This window comes from Sus scrofa, chromosome 1, assembly GCF_054392235.1.
Source record: "Sus scrofa isolate SSC_HxYL_T2T_F1_AM1 chromosome 1, Sscrofa_HxYL_maternal_Yorkshire_Landrace_v2.0, whole genome shotgun sequence".
In the NCBI taxonomy this organism is placed as follows: Eukaryota; Metazoa; Chordata; class Mammalia; order Artiodactyla; family Suidae; genus Sus; species Sus scrofa.
The window spans coordinates 171,031,217-171,043,722 of NC_139383.1; the positions used below are offsets into that span (position 1 = coordinate 171,031,217).

The window sequence follows — 12,506 nt, forward strand, 5'->3', positions numbered from 1 at the left end:
AGTTATTCATAGGGTCAACTGAATGAGGACATAATGCATTGGTCTAGGCATGCCGGAACTGTGTAGATTGGCATGCTGTTTGTACGGCATGACATGTCCTCTTAAGAATAAAAGAGGAATCTCATGGCCCCAAGGGGTTTATGAGGGGTCCTTGGCAGCATATGCATTAGCAAGGAGAACCGAGGTGCAAACCTAGGCACTCCGAGCTGCTGCAGATAGGCATGCCATCTGCAGAAGCACAATGGTGATTCTCTAGAATGCTGTGCACAGATAGCTGATGCCAAGCTTCCTCAAATGCTAATGATTGTTAAATGCCTAAAGGTCAGAATAAAAGCTTAATCAGCAACTGGCTATGAGACTTTTAAACTAACTTAAAAAAAAAAAAAACACCCTATATCCTGCACCTACAACTCCCTCCTTACTTGACGTAATCCTCAAGAGCACAGTAAAAGCAGTGTGGTTTCTTGAGGCAGAGCTCTTGGTCCCTGAGACCTCGAGTCCCCCAGTTCCCACATTTACTTAAGATAAATGTCTCTGTGTCTTGTTTTATGTTAACTTTTTTCCTTAAAGTTTCACAGCACCCGTTCTTCACCCTATCCTGCTGAGCTGATCTCGGCAATCTGATTTATTTCACTTAGTATAATATACTCAGGTCCATCCATGTCATCACAAATGGCAGGATTTCCTTTTGTGTGTGTGTGTGTGTTTAGGGCCACTCCCACAGCATATGGAGGTTCACAGCTTAGGGGTCGAATCAGAGCTGTAGCTGCTGGCCTACACCACAACGACGGCAACGCCAGATCCAAGCTGCGCCTACAGCCCACACCATAGCTCACAGCAATGATGAATCCTTAATACACTCAGCTAGGTCAGGGATTGAACCCATGTCCTCATGGATACTAATTGGATTCGTTATTGCTGAGCCACAATGGGAACTCCAAGATTTCCTTTTCAATGGCTAATATTCCGTGTTTTATATTTGCCATATGTTCTTTATCTATTCATCTACTGAGGGACTTCCTTATATTGTCTATTGTAAATAATGGCTTCAATGAACACAAGGGTGCATATATCTTTTTGAATTAATGTTTGTATTTTTTTTTCCCAGATAAATACCTAGATGTGGAATTGTTAGACCATGTGGTAGTTCTATTTTTTTAATTTTTTTTTTTTGGGGGGGGGCTTTTTGCCATTTCTTGGGCCACTCCCTCGGCATATGGAGGTTCCCAGGCCAGGGGTCAAATCGGAGCTGTAGCCGCCAGCCTACGCCAGAGCCACAGCAGTGCAGGATCCGAGCCGCGTCTGCAACCTACACCACAGCTCACGGCAACGCCAGATGGTTAACCCACTGAGCAAGGGCAGGGATCGAACCCGCAACCTCATGGTTTCTAGTCGGATTCGTTAACCACTGAACCACGACGGAAACTTCTATTTTTTAATTTTTGAGGAAGCTTTATGCTATTTCCCGAAGTGGCTCTACCAGCTTACATTCCCAACAGTGCATAAGTGTTCTCTTTCCATCACATCCTTGCCAACACTTGTTATTTCTTGTCTTTTTGGTTTTAGCCATTCTAACAGGTGTGAGGTGAATCTTGTTTTGGTTTTGACTTGCATTTCCCTGATAATCGGTGATATTGAGCATCTTTTCATGTGCCTGTTGGCCATATGTATGTTTTCTTTGGAAAAATATCTATTTAGATACTCTGATTTTTTTTGTATTGAGTTGTATAAACTATTTATATACTTTGGATATTAATCCCTTATCAGAAATATGAGTTGCAAATATTTTCTCCCATTCAGTATGTTGCCTTTACATTTTATTAATTGTTTCCTTTGGTGTTCAGAAGCTTTTCAGTTTGTGGTGGTCCCATGTATTTATTTTTGCTTTTGTTGCCTTTTTTTGCTTTTCATGTCAAATTCAAAAAGAGCATTTCCATGACCTATGTCAAGGAGGTAGCTGACTGTATTTTCATCTAGGAGTTTTATGGTTTCACATCTTACATTCAAGCATTTAATCCATTTTGAGTTAATTTTTGTGTGTTGGAAGATAATGGTCTACTTTCATTCTTTTGCGTCTGGGTGTCTTCATCCACTTATTTTTAAAATTTCACATATTGGGTCTCCAATTTTTGTAGTGTTTGTTTCTCTGATGAAATTCTCCGTATTCTTGATCTATATTTTCCTTTGAGTTCTTGAACATATTTGTAATAAAATAACTCTTTATAGTTTGACCCTGCTATGTATTTCACTTGGTTTCAGGTGACTGATATCTTACTTCAGTATGAATCATGTTTTTCTGTTTTGCTTGTCCCAGGAATTTTGGTTTACAAACAGAAAATTGTGTACAAAACATTCTCAAAACTAAATTCTGCTATCTTCCCCTGGAGAATATAATTGTTTTATCAGATATTAATTAGGAATTAATCTGCCTGGACTCAAACTCTAAAAGCTAGTTCCCTTACAATTGGCAGGAGCTAAAATTCTAACTGTCTGGCACTTTCTGCAAGACACTAAGGAGACTGAGCTCTTTATAGATCAGGGGTCAACCAAATATTTGGACAGATTTTAAATGCATAATTTTGGACTTCTCCATACAGTGGCTCTCTTTTTCAGGGTTTCCTGTAATAGATTCTAGGTACTATGATCGTCCTAAAACCAAGCCAGGAAGCCTCAGGCTTCATGAAAAGTTGCATAAATGCAAACCTACCAAGTGAATTTTCCTCTTTTAAAGCTTGACTCTCTTCCGGTTTCTTGCTGCTTTTGACTACTTGTTTTCTCTAATTTTGTCCAGTGTTTGTAATTTTATCTGCAAGAGTTTTCATCAAATACCAGCTCTCTACCATCTGCAGAAGTAAAACTCTAGTAACTTTTAATAAAATAACATTTGTTTTTATTTCTAAAAATAGATCTTCCTGTGGAAAATGTGAACAATACGAAAAAAAGTAAAAATAATTTCTTATTGCTATTATCCAGAAATAACCATTAATAACATTTAAAAATACTTAGTTTTGCCTCTCCAATTATTTCACACCCATGCACACACACAAACGAAATTGGCACATATATGCTACTTTGTATCCTGATTTCTTCATTTATCATATCACAGACATTTGTATTTTATTGCATATATTTTGTAATGACATTTTAATTATTAAATAACTTGCTCTCATGTGAATGTACTTCATTTATTTAACCATTATTGTTGACCACTTAGATTGATGCTAATTTTCATTCTGTAAAATAGGGCTGTGAAACACACATTATACATTAATCTTTCATAGCAAGTTGGATTATTTCATTAGGATTGATGACCAGAAATAGGGCACTACATCAAAAGTATAAGTATTTAAGACTTATTGCTCCTCCTTGACTGTTTTCCAGAAAGTTTTCTAAAAAAATCAATTTATACTTAAATTGGTTGTATATGAGTTTTGCCTGACTACAACTTTTATACATGCATGCCTTATTGTAAACTATTTCCAATTTGACATGAGAATAGTGACAACTCACTGTAGGTTTAACTTATGTTACCAGGGAAATTGAACAATAAATACATTTATTGGCCTCATGTAATTATTTTCTGGACTATCTAATTTACCAATTTCTCTATTTGGATACTGTCCTTATCTTATTGATTTATAAGTGCTCTTTATATCTTATTTATTACAACCTGTATATCAGACACTTGGGGGTTTGAAACTTCATGGTGAACAAAATCATATGTAGTTTCTGCTTCTTGAATCTTATATACCAAGAGTTATATGAATTTTTACCTACATCCATTAACTTTTGGCAATATTTTTTTAGGGAATTTTTTTTTTGTCTTCTTAGGGATGTACCCAAGGGATATGGAGGTTCCCAGGCTAGGGAGTGAATTGGAGCTGTAGCTGCCAGCCTACACCACAGCCACAGCAACACCAGATACAAGCCGCATCTGTGACCTACACCACAGCTCATGGCAATGCCGGATCCTTAACCCACTGAGTGAGACCAGGGATTGAACCCACATCCTCATGGATACTAGTTGGGTTCGTTAGCTGCTGAGCCAGAACAGGAACTCCAACTTTTGTCAATATTTTTTATCAAAGTAGTTCTTGAATTTATCAAAGTAATCCTAAATCAAGACATATAGAAATACTAGTTCTACTTCCCTCCATATCCCCAGACCCATTCTTCAGAAGCAGCTTCTTGTGATGTTTCCCATGGTTCAAGAAACCATGCCTGTTTTTCTCTTTATTTTATTTAGAAGGACTAGACAATATCTAAAAACCTCTAATAAGTGAAGATGTAAATCATTTATACTTTTAACTTCTTTTTTCCTTACCCAAATTTCAGATTCCTACAACTTTTAGTTTTCTAATATTTTTGTATCTTAAAATAAGTACATATATCTGTATTTTTTTTTACATCAAATTTTAAAAGTATCGTCTTATCCTTTGTAAAGATACGGTCTTTTCTCCTTCCTCATTCATGTCTGGCATCTACATGAAATTAATTCCATTTTTTTTTTTTTTTTTTACTCTCAGATGTTTAAACTTTTACCACATTTAATTTGCCATATATTTTCTATTTTTTTTCCCCTTACATCTTGGAGAGCATCCTGTTTTTTTTTTTTTTTTTTAATGGCCACACTCATGGCATATGGAAGTTCTTAGGTTAGGGGTCAAATCTGAGCTACAGCTGCCAGCCTACACCATAGCAATAACGATGCCAGATCCAAGCCTCATCTGCGACCTATACCACAGCTCACAGTAATGCCGGATCCTTAACCCACTTTGCTAAGGCCAGGGATCGAACCTGCATCCTCAAGGATCTTAGTCAGATTTGTTAACCACTGAGCCATGAGGGGAACTCCACATCCTTGTTCTTAATTACAGCTGCATAGTATTCTATGGAATGGGTATTTGATAGTAAGTGCCCTATATATAATCATTTACATTACTTCCAATCTTTGCTTTTATAAGGTTGAAATATGTTAAATTATTAGTTTTGGATAAAAATAATGGAATATTGGCATTTTCACAATATAAATCCAATACAAAAAATGCTTTATAATATATTTCTCAAAGTGTAATTTTGGTAACATTGCCACTTTTTCTTTTAAGGCTTATACCATTTTGTATGAAGGTTTCTATTTCTCCCAGCTTTGATAATATTTTTTTTTGCTCCAATTTTGGAATTTTGCTAAATTGAAAGGTGAATGAGGCATCCAATTTTAGTTATAATTTACATTTCTATTTTGCGAGAAATTGATCACGATTTCATATTTTAAAAGTCATTTTTGGGAATTGCCATTGTGGCTTAGTAACAAACCTGACTAGTTAGTATCCATGAGGATGCAGGTTTAATCCCTGGCTTCACTCAGTGGGTTAAGGATCCAGTGTTGCCTTGTGCTGTGGTGTAGGTCACAGAAGCAGCTCAGATCCAGAGTTGCTGTGGCTGTGGTGTAGGCCGGCAGCTATATCTCCAGTTCGACCCCTATCCTGGGAACTTCCATATGCCATGGGTGCAGCCCTAAAAAGACATAAATAAATAAATAAATGTCATTTTTATTTTTTGGTTTGCTGAATTATACTCACATCTTTTGTATTCTCTTTCTTTGATTGAAATATATGTGACCTATAACGTTGTGTTAAGATGTACAATGTGTTGATTTATACATTCATTTATTGTGATATGATTGCCATTGTAGAGATAGTTAGCATTTCGTTCACATCATGTAATTTTTTTGGTCTTTGGAGTAATTAAGACCTAGACTCTTAGCAGGTTCAAATATTAAAATACAGTGTTATTGTCTATATTAGCTGTACTTCACATTATAGGATTTATTTACTACTAGTTGTAAGTTTGTACCCTTAAGCGATAGCTCTCTTAATCCCTTACCCCCATACCCCTGATAATTACTCTCTGTTTTTACAGGTCTGGCTTTTTTGGATTCAGTATGTAAGTGATAACATAGTATTTGTCTTTCTCTGACTAATATCACTTAGCATAATGTCCTCAGTTTTCATCATGTTGTCATAAATTGCAGGATTTCCTTCTTATAGCTGAATAACATTTGATTGTATATGTCTACCACACCTTTATCCATCCATCTGTTGATGGACACTTAGCTTGTTTTTGTATCTTGGCTATTGTCAATAATGCTTCAATAAACATGGAAGTGCCTATGTCTCTTCACTATCCTTTTCATTTCCTTTGGGTATATACCCAAGAGTGGAATTGTTAAACCATATGGCAGATCTATTTTTAGTTTTTTGAGGAAACTGCATACTGTTTTCCAGGCATTGCTGCTCCGGTGTCATCTTGTATCCTGTGGGCTGGTGAGACATCTGAGGCCAGATAGCCTCGTTTTCCTTTGAAGGCAATTAGATTATTTCATAAAGAAGCTTTTGTGATCTTCTTTTTATCCATACTGTTTTATATTTTTAAGTACAAGGCGAGGGTTTGGTGACCATTTCTGTTTGTCTTTGATTTGAAGATGTGGCTTCCTTTAAATATGGGAATTTCTTTTCTATTATAATTTTAATATTTACCGTTTTTACTATTAGGACAAGTATAACTTTGATGGGCCATCTCTTCCTCATTTCCACTCTCATGTTTGTTGACTATTCTTTGTGAGCTCTATATTCCAGGAGATATCTTCAACCTTATCTCCCAATCATTCTTCAATTGTATGGTAGTATGTTTAACCTCTGAGACCTCTTTATGTTTTTGTTTTATAAATGTAATACTTTCTCTTATCCCTCTAAAACATTCAAGGTTCTCAAAATCCTTTCCTACTTCCTTAAGACTATTTAAAATGTTTGTTTATTTTGTTGATCTTTCTCTTATATCCTGCTTTTTTTTTTTCCACACATGGTATTCCCTTTTTCTCCATTCATGCTGAGAGGAATGTAGGTTTTCTATGCTGCCAGGAAGGTAAGAGGCTTTGCTAGATATTTTCTCTAAGGAGCTCTGTGTAGAGCCCCTTTGGTAGGTAGAACATGATCCAGGGGACAGGCTGTAGACCTCAGTCTCCAACCCAAAGTCAACATCAATAGCATTTTATTAAGTGGGAGAGGGAATGAGGGAAAGGATGCTTGTCATGAGGATATGACTTTTGCCCAACATTGATTTTAATTCTTTTGAAGAATAGCCTTTAGGATTTATCCAGGAGAAATGATACTGGCTTTTTTTCCTCTGCACTTGATTTTATGGGATGGGGAATACAATAGGTGTCCTGACTGCTCTAATTGCTTTATATGTCATTCATTAATTACTTCACTGTAAATATTACTATGTTCATGCTCAATTATGCTATGTCATAGAGGTGCTTGGAATCTGCCTATGTATTTTAATATAATTGCTTTGAACTTTCTGAGCTTCATGGCTAATTTATGACTAGGTTCTGTTCATTTTATTATTTATTAACTTGTTTATTGTTTATTTTGGTTTATTTCATATTAACCCTTCCTTAGCCTTCTAAGTAGTTATATATCTTTTGCTTTACCTCATTTTTCCATCTATTTTTTTTTTCCTTTTAGGGGAAGAACACTTTCTTTACCCCCCACCCCCACCAAACCAAGCATTGATTTTCTCCTCCTTTTTATTTTTATCTTAGATTTTGAGTTCTTTTTAAAACAATTCTGGCAGATAGCCTCTACTTAAAAGTTACTTTAATGACCCAATTTCAGCAATCTTTCTAATTTACTTTGGACTCATGGAAGGTTTAATTAAGTAAAAGAAAATTATAATGAAAATATAACTCAGAAGATATCAGAAAGGAGGAGTAAATTTTAGACTAATTTACAGGTTATTCATCAACAAGTAATCCTTACTAGGATCATCAAGGTACAAAGATTCAAAATATGTTGAATTACAAGCCTACTAAATGTTCAATGTTAATTCTCTCTATTACTTTATTTTAGTCGAGTCTTGAAATTTCCCCCAATATCTGCTTCCCTCCTTCAGTAAAAGTGCCCCATTGGAACTCTTAATAGCTGCTCCATTGTATTCTTGTTTTAGGCATCTTTCTGCGCTACATCTGGATCCAGTCTGCTCACTCAGAGGTCGGAAACTCCATGACTGAGCAAGAGTGTAAACATCCAAATCCAAGGCATAATATCTGTTAATTCTCAACAATTAGTTCTAACCATTACCTGATGGAACAAAAGAGTGTCAATATTAGGACTCTGAATAGGATCATATACTTGACTCATGCAAAAGGATATAATTTGGCATACAAAATGTTGAACACAAAAGTGGATGTAGAACAAAAGACACTGGGCAAGTTGTGAGGTTTAATTAACAAGATAAATGCAGAGGAGTAGCAGCAGTATAGCATTACCTATAAGTGGTGATGAGAATTTCACACTAGGCTGTCTGTGACTGCCTTGGTGAGAACTTTGTTAACTGGCTTGTACTGGTGTCAGACAACCAGAGGGCTCCTCTCAGCTGTCAATTTCCCTAATGAAAGAGAAGAACATGCACTAGATTTCTGTATTGACTTTTTGATAACCACTGCAGCCCTCTAGGTGCCAACCTATAAATACTTTTGAAAACAGGGTTGAGTCTCTTTCATATTGCCTCTTTTAATCTAGTCACACCAATATCATACAAATAATTAGAGCAGAACTTCAGTAACAAAGTATGCTTTTGACTGTAACAATCTAAAATTTAACTTTATTATGTACCTTTATATGGTTTTATGTGGAAAGTTGGAGAGGGTGCCATGCTTGAGCAAAATCTTGTCTGAAATGTTTGATTTATACAGATTCCTTCCATAACAATTACATGATTTTTAAAAATTAAACTACCCTTCTTTGCCAAGATGATAGCAATCTTTTTTAGTCCATCTTACAATTTGTCTCTAAAGTGTCTGTCTTCCTAATATGCTGATCATTAGAGTAATGCATATTTGATGAAAATGGGTAATAAATTATATTTCAAAGTCTATTTCTAGGCATAGATTGATGTACATATTGTTTTGTCTGCTGTGTTTAATGGCCATGCCTTACATATCTAGGTTTTAGCAATACCTGCTGAGGAGTAAATGAGAACTGACCTGTTTTGAAATCCTTTTCTGGAAGTAAATTTCTCATCCTGTTACTTTGGGGGCTGGGGAGGAAATTTGGCACACATATTGTCATTCATTTGCAAATGCAAAGTCACCACTTGACAGCCTATTCACTCTGAGGAGGACACAGTCTATCAAACAAGATCAAGGGTACTTTTTATAGACTCACAAGCCACTCTCTTTATGTACATACATAAAAGGAGCTGATAAAAATAGAATTTCTCTCACTGGAAAAAGTCCCCTAAGTAAAAATACCCAGTTCTATGAAATTTATTGATCATAAAGGGGAAGTACTCTAGCAAAAGAACCACTAAGTGACTCAGGTTGTATTGATACATAACACAAATAGAGCTTGGGAAACTCTCTTGAGCACTCTTTTGGGAAAAACCAGTTCAGACAAAGTCTTTCTTAATGAGCACTTTAGCCATTCGGATATCACTTTCAGAGAGCCACTTGGCTGTTTGCTGAGGGATACTAAACCCCTGGGAAAGGCAAGACTCCACTTGGGCCAGTCTGCCTGTACTAGTGTACATGGAAGCCTATATGAAGCCCCAGAAACATGACCCTGCTCACTCTTGGGCTCTGATCCCCCTAGGTCCCAGCCGTAGGTCAGCATGACCATTGGTGAGATGATATGGCAGCAAAGTGGAAAATATATCAGTCTTACCAATTGTCTGACCCAATTTTCAATTTTTCTTTCTAGTAGCACCTATTCACTTTTTTTCTTTATAGGAATAGTCTGTGAGTTCAAGTATTATAGAGTTGTTGGGTTCACTTGTTTCCTCCTTTCCTGCTGACTTTTTTTTTTTTTTTGGAAAATTTAGAATATGTTAAATAAAGGACCGTCTACATTTATGTTCAGGAAATAATAAAAAGGATAGAAGAAGCAAAAAAAAAAAGTCAAATCTTGTGGAAATAGATAATAAGACCAATATATAAATTAAATCTGAGAAATGGTCACCTACATACTAGGTTTAAATAGGTCATCTTAACATTGCTTCAAATTCTAAAATATCTGAAAGCTGTCAAGGACTTTCTACTTTGACTGCCAAAAATAAGATAGGCAGGTAAACTTTTTTATTTTTTTCCTTTTGAAAAGATGTCCTCTTTCTTAATTCTGGTTTAATCCTTAGATAAAGAAGTACTTTGGTGAATAAGATGTTGGATATTATTATTATTCTGGGATCCTTCCATAAAATTGTTTCCAAACATGAGTTAATAATGTCCTCTGGTCTATCTTTAGCCATTTACTGTTCTCTTTTTAGCTACTTTTGCTTCTTTGGCCTATAAGCCGCTGGAAATATCATAGATTCCAAGGACATTTTTCTTTTCATCCATCTTAATGTAATGGTTTGAGACAGTCAAATTCATTCTTCATTTGTTGGTATTCACTTATTTACTAACCTTTCTCAATCATAGTCAATTTCCACTTTTCAATTAGTCCTTCAACAAATCATATTAAAAATTATATGTTTACTATTAATACATGTCAAATACTAAGTGCTATAATGAATTTCAGAAAAGTCTAATATTGTTCCGGTTTTTAATGGGTACACTCTCATATTTAACTCTATCTTGGCCATGGCATTGATTCTCTGAAAATCCAAAGTGTTATACTGTAAATTCACAAAAATCAGACCTATGTACATTCTCAAAGTGTGTACCATAAGGAATCAGAAAGTGACTGAAAAACTAAGCATTTGGGCTCAATGGCCTAATTATGCCCATTAGCATCTAATTGGCCTCTATTGGTCATGAGTGTGTACTTATAAATGACAGTAAACATATAGACTGGGCATTTGTTAAAATGTGTAATTGTTTTAGATTAAATAATGTGAAGTTTAAGATGTTGTTAAATCAGTTATCACAGAAGGGAAGATAGAGATTTTGAAAAAGTTGGACATCTTTTTTTACGTTACAAATTAAAAAAAAATTAATACCTTGAAGCCTGAATCAGTGAGGTTTAAGATCTAAAGTTTGTTATCTCCAGGGTGTTGGACACACGGTTTTGACTGAAATGAATTTAGTGAAACAACCTAAATGTCCTAGATAATTCTTTTAATTTTATGCCGTTATAGTTTACTACTGCTCTATTATTGTTAAGTTAGAAGAACAACTGCCTGGAAAATAATAATTATATCTGCTTACATGTATAACACATATACCTATACACGTGTACATAATATATATACACACATATATAAAATATAATTCATATAATAGTTCTTATGGGGTGATCCATAGAAATTGTCCCATAGAATTATACAATAAAATTAAAACACAGAAGAAATAATGTGTCATGCTGTCAATCTCAAACACTAATTTGAGTAGATGCTTCCTTTCTATCCTTAGAACACTTTTTTTTGTTGTTACACTTTAAGTATTTTTGTTATTTCCACTGAGAATAACAATACTTTAGGAGAAGTATTGCTTTTTATTACCTTTCTTCTTTAGATCTTAGCACCTGACTGGCATTGAGTGAACTATGAAATTTGAATATGAAATATGAACATTTAGGTATATTCTCTTGTATGAAAATTGTCATCTTTCTGGTCAGAAGGTGCATCTCTTAGGACTGTGATACTGCATACAATTATTAAATGAGCTGGGATAAGCACTGTAGAAGAACAGAATACATCCAACTTGTAATCATCATCTGGGATAGTAACTGTCTTAAGTGGTAAAAAATTACTAGCAATGCTTTCTAGAGCCATTAGGAGCTTGCTGCACCCTGGAGCGCTGTGAGCCATAAAAGCAGAGTGGAGATAAACACACCCTGGGGTGTCGTGAGCTGTGAAGCACAGATGTGTTCACCCATATTATGATAACCATTGCTTAGAGAAATCCTGTTTTTAGTAAAAGAAGACAAAGAAGGAAAAATACATTTCCCTATTCAATAAAGATCTAGTAATTTAATCTCATTTTTAAATTATGTGGGGCAACTGGACTGGGAATTTTTACATAGATATATCTTTCCCTTTACAAGCTCCTTTCAAAATTGCAGAAGTTCTTAAAGTGAAGTTTTAAGACCTGACTGTACATTATGTACAGTGACTGAATAAAAGAAACCAAATTTCATTTTTAGCATGAGGGCTTTAAACCGGTTAACTGGTTGATAACTATTGCCAGACTCCAGTTATTTTCCACTTATAAAGGAAAGAGAAATAACAGAGTTCTGATATATTTTTCTCAATATGGACTTGATGCAACCTAGGTTTTAAAAGCAAAAACAAAAACACAGAGATCCAGTGGGCATTTGCCTTTCTGTGCAGTGTGTTATCCGGATTAGTTTATTTTATTCTAATGAATCTATTTGATTCTCGTTATTTTAAATAAATAGACCTGCTACTATTAAAAGCAAATAAATAAATAAATAAATAAATAAAGTGGGTCAAAATAAGAGAGACTCAGATACTAGTGTTTCTTAATTCTCACCAGTTCTTGAGTG

General features: G+C 35.1%; 1 protein-coding gene across 6 annotated transcripts in view; it reads left to right on the forward strand.

Annotated features, from left to right (window-relative positions):
* LOC102165284 (uncharacterized) overlaps positions 1-12,506 on the forward strand; it is a 780,066-nt gene that overhangs the window by 408,641 nt on the left and 358,919 nt on the right. For 2 of the 6 annotated variants that reach the window (XR_014816040.1, XR_002346119.2), the window contains one exon: positions 8,008-11,348. The exons of 2 other annotated variants lie outside the window; for them this stretch is intronic. The gene's annotated coding sequence lies outside the window, so the exon portion shown is untranslated. Of the gene's footprint in view, positions 1-5,919; positions 5,944-6,284; positions 6,324-8,007; positions 11,349-12,506 lie in introns of those variants that run through there. 2 more of the 6 variants (XR_002346123.2, XR_002346114.2) reach the window with 2 other exon arrangements.